The 4764-nt window shown below is 47.2% G+C and overlaps 1 protein-coding gene across 6 annotated transcripts in view; it reads left to right on the forward strand.

Moving 5' to 3' along the window:
• Ankrd6 (ankyrin repeat domain 6) overlaps nucleotides 1-4764 on the forward strand; it is a 144052-nt gene that overhangs the window by 27359 nt on the left and 111929 nt on the right. For 3 of the 6 annotated variants that reach the window (XM_031366437.1, XM_031366438.1, XM_031366440.1), the window contains one exon: nucleotides 1235-1476. The exons of the other annotated variants lie outside the window; for them this stretch is intronic. The gene's annotated coding sequence lies outside the window, so the exon portion shown is untranslated. The remainder of the gene's footprint in view (nucleotides 1-1234; nucleotides 1477-4764) is intronic. 6 annotated transcript variants of the gene reach the window in all.

The raw sequence follows: 4764 nt of genomic DNA on the forward strand, positions 1-4764 counted from the left end.
AAAAAAAAAAAAAAAGCCTAACGTGGAGGCAGGCTTGTTCCTCAGCTGTAAGTGGCCCACATTACATCAGCAGCCTTTGGAGCAATGGGGGAAGGAAGAAGTAGTTTAAGGGACTCCCATCCACCGCCTCAGCCTTGCTGCTTTCAAATCATAATCAACGGGTCATGGAGCTGTGCTTTGGAATCTCGGAAGTGACTAATGCTGTGCTGTTCCCAGCACTGACAGCATGGTCTTATCCTGGTATCTAAACCAGGCTCCATCACAGATGGTGCTGCCTTGTAAGTCAATATTTTTATCCCACAGTCAGCTTGTTTTGGGGTTTCTCTGTGTAGCTCTGTCTATCCTGGAACTCGTTCTGTAGACCAGGCTGGGGTTGAAGGCCTGTGCCACCACCGCTGGTGAGAGTCTGTTCTTAAGGTGGAGCTCTCAGTTTGCGGACTGGTTCTTCCCGACATCCAGCTCACCTCTGCCAGCCTGTCTTTCTATCTGTGCCCCCTCCCACTCCCACCAGCCCTGCAGGAAAGCCCCTCACCCACTGCTTAGGCCATCTCTGCTGCTTGTGCAGATGCTGCCCCCTGCAGTCACCAGCCCTTTCTTCTGCTGGCTTCAGCCCCCGAATAAATCTGCCTTTGTATTCTTAAAGGATCGAGGGTGTGCTCCCCTCCCTGGGGGTCCAAATCATTTCTCCGTTGTCACAGGACCGGGCTCTTGGGATTTTCTCCCTTCTTGCTACCACTCCTCTATGAGAGCAGCACACAGGCCGGGTATTCTTTTCTGTCCCCACTTCCTTACTCACAAAGAAGACACTTCTGACAACGTAAAATACTTAACGTCGATTCCTTTGGTTTTGACACTTTTGTACTACATTGATGTCTCAGGGTTACTCAGAAACAATCTTGACTAAGTGAGCCCAAGTCCTCTGAAATCTTTTTTGTCTTTGCCCCTCCCCCCATGACCCTTGGAATTGATTATGCCCATAACTTTTATCTAAAGCGCCCAGCTCCCCAGTGTGGCTTCCAGGACAGTTTGAAAAGCCTGCTGGTCCTTCGCTGACGCATTCACCGTGGGGAGTTTGCCAAATGCTTGCTGGCAGCCGCTGGCTCACAAGGCTCCTTGGATATGTGGGAACAAAACCCTGGACCAAGGATGCCAGACCGGGTGGTGGAGCAGCAGGCGCTGGTTTGCGCATTGACATGTAAATGGCAGAGCCCTCACCCCTCTCTTATCCCTGCAGACAGACAAGCTGCTGTTTGTGTACACAATGCGTGCTGGAGGGCTGCCGCACTGCCTTTGTGCTCCGGCTGTCCTTGTCCTCGCAGAGGCTAGCGAGGTTGGGAAGAACCCTCCATTGGGGAATCCATTGTGGTCTGAGGGTCGGCCAGCCCCTGTGGCTAGAGCTGCTGTCTTGGGAGTGCCCTTTCCTGGATGTGGACAGAGATTCTTGACAGAGTTTGAAGTGAAAATGAGGACTAATCGGTAATTATTAATTTGACTTAATGCAATGAGAGAAACACGTTTGCATATATGTTTAGCAAATGAGCAAGGGTGGATGCTAGGTTAAAGGTACTCTTTTGACACCAACCTGAAATTTCTAAATAATGATTGTGTTTGGGGTGCTGTTTCTTTACTTTTTTTTTGTAGGGGAAGGAGGAGGTATTGGTTCTGGCTGGAGCTATGTGCTGGGCGCAGCCGACTCTGCCTAGATCCCTGTTCCAGGGGACCCTGTTCCCCTTCTCACAGTACAGCCCATGCTGCCTCAAACTAGAGGTTCTCCTGTCTCAGCCTTCTGCGCGCTGGGATTGTAGGTCTGTGCCACCGAGCTCAGCTGGCATCAGGCTTTCTGTCCTGGGCTGCTCTCCTGACCCTGTCCCTTCCTCTCCTGACCCTCTCTCCCAGTTTCTAGCACCTCTAGAGTATGCACTAGTGATAGATAAGTTGTGTACTTTGTACTTTGCTAAACTCCTGAAATATTGTCGTTGTGTCAGAAAGCCAGAGAAGCGAAGGGAAAATCATATACTATTTACAAAGTGTAAATAGGGTACAAGGAAACTAGTAGATGTGCTGAGAAAAACTGTCTGACGTGTGTGTGTGTGTGTGTGTGTGTGTGTGTGTGTGTGTGTGCGCGCGCGCGCGCGCGCGCGCGATCAAAGGTTGAGAGTAGGTGTTTTCCTTTGTTATTCTCCACCTTATTTTTAATTTAATTTAGTTTAGTTTAACATGTATGGGTATGCCAGGTGTGTCTGATACCCTCGGAGGCTATAAGAGACATTGGATCCCTTGGAACTTGAGTTACAGACTGTTATGAGCTGCCATGTAGGTACTGAGAATTGAATTCCAGTCTTCTGGAGAAGTAGAAAGTATTCTTAACTTGCTGAACCACCTCTCCAGCACTGTATTTTTTGAGACAGGGTCACTCACTGACCCCACTTAATGTGGCGGTCACCAGTCCAGCCACATTAAGCTGTCTGGCTAGCCAGAGGGACCTTCCTGTCTCCATTTCCTCAGGACTAGGGTTACAGGTGCGTGCTGCTGTGCCCCACTTTTTACGTAAGTGCTGAGAATCTGAACTTGGGTACTCATGCTTGCGTGGCAGGCACACATGGCCTGGAGACGCTGAAATTTTAAAAAGAAAATTTCTCTTTACAACTTCTGTGGAAGAGTTGCTGCAATGCTGACCTGAAATTTGACACAGGAGCTGTAAAATATTGGGTACTTTCATCACTTGGAAAAGGTGAATTGCCTGTGGGACATTTGGGATGTTTTGACGTGGTTCATGTCCTTTGAAAACTAGAGAGATATTATTTAAAATACACATTTAGACTTCATATTCAGAAAGCTGAGTAGTATGCTGAGAATTTTATTTTATTTTTTTTATTTTTAGTTATTTATTTTTTTTGAGACAGGAAACCAAGGCAGGGGGACGGAGCTTGAGGCCCACCTGGGCTACATAGCAAGACCTGTCTCAGAGAAAAAGGAGGGAAACTTGGAAGTCAAAGCTATTGATAAAAGAGTCTCATGCAGAGTCATTGCTTGGGCTTGTTATAGAAATGATGGCTTTTTTTTTTCTTCAAAAGATTTATTTTTTATGTGTATGAGTACACTGTAGCTGTACAGATGTTCATGAGCCATCATGTGGTTGTTGGGAATTGAAGTCAGGATGCCCCTGCTCGCTCCAGCCCCATTGGCTCCAGCCCCACTCGCTCCAGTTGCGTAATACACTGTAGCTGTCTTCAGACGCACCAGAAGAGGGCGTCAGATCTCATTACAGGTGGTTGTGAGCCACCATGTGGTTGCTGGGATCTGAACTCAGGACCTTCGGAAGAGCAGTCAGTGCTCTTACCCACTGAGCCATCTCGTCAGCCCCAAAATGATGGCTCTTTAAAAGGAAGGAGTTTTGTTAAGAAAGCATCCCCCCTCCCTTCTTTAGTTCTCCCTCCTGCTACTTTGTGGGTACAGACACGGCTCACAGTAGGAATTCAGTGCATCCTGCATCTTTAAGCTTTGAATTTTCTGACACTATTTTACTCTTTCAGAATAATTATAGTGATACAATCCTGTGCTTACATACCAGAATATCTATCATGAGACTAGGGGAAGGCTCAAGCCGTAAAGCCTGTTATTAAATGTGCAGTCTATTTTAAACTTTCAAGCGCCTTTGGCTCCTCTGAACCTAATTTGGGGAGTTTGGTATGGTGGAAAGAACACTAAACTGTTTTGAGACATAGACTCAGTTGCTACCCAGGTGGCCCTACACAAATGACTCTCGGCTGTAGTGATGGACTGGCCAGGTGGGTTTCAACTGGACCTCAGTAAAAACAGGAGGGGACCTCTGAGGTTGTTACAGCACCAGGGCATGTGGACACTAGATGCTAGGCAGTTGAGATACCTCAGGGTGTGCTGCTCAGCCTGTTCTAGCTGTTTCTCTCCAGTTCATTAGTGGTACATGGCAGGTATCCAAACCCACAGAAGCCACTGAGCGTGGCATCTGCATCCGGCACTTGGCATTCATCACAGTGCTGTTTAGAGTGGGGTCACATTGGTGATGCTAAGCCAGCACACTCAGGGCCATGGCAATTGCGTATAGATAGCTATAAGTTTTCCTTCATGGCCTCATGTTCTCAAAGGTGGATTTACTGTGGCTGCGGTCTCCCTGAGGGCCTGGACTCTGTATTGTAGATAAAGGGCAGCTTTATCTTCAGGCTCCCATCCTCATATCACCAGCTCTGCCACTTACTAATTGGGCATATTATTTAATGGCTTTGTGTCTCCTGTAAATTGAGTGGAATGCTAACACCAGTGGTATCAGTGTTTTGCTTTTTAAATTATGTATGGTGTGTGTATATAACATATGAGTTCGTAGAAGTCAGAGTTTGTCTCATTTCCTTAGAGACACTAGTCTCTGCAACAGGGAAAGTCAGCTTGGCTTCCTTCTATCAACCTACATGCTCAGGGATCGTCCCTTTCAGGGACGTATAAATCCATTTAGTATTCTGGAGAAAACATACTTGAGGAAATGGATTAACTACAAAACAAATCATATACATAAAATGCTTTAGAGTTAAAAAGCAAAGCTGGCCCATGGGCCAGACACTCTGTCAGCACTTGAGCTCCTCTCTGCTGGCCAAGAGTGTCTCTGTAAGGATCTGATTATACTGCCCATGTTCTTCTCCAACCCAGTTTAATATCTGTCTGCCTGTCTGCCTCTCTCTGCCTCTCTCTGCCTCTGCCTCTCTCTGCCTCTCTCTGCCTCTCTCTGCCTCTGTC

The sequence above is a fragment of the Mastomys coucha genome, unplaced genomic scaffold (assembly GCF_008632895.1).
Source record: "Mastomys coucha isolate ucsf_1 unplaced genomic scaffold, UCSF_Mcou_1 pScaffold14, whole genome shotgun sequence".
NCBI lineage: Eukaryota > Metazoa > Chordata > Mammalia > Rodentia > Muridae > Mastomys > Mastomys coucha.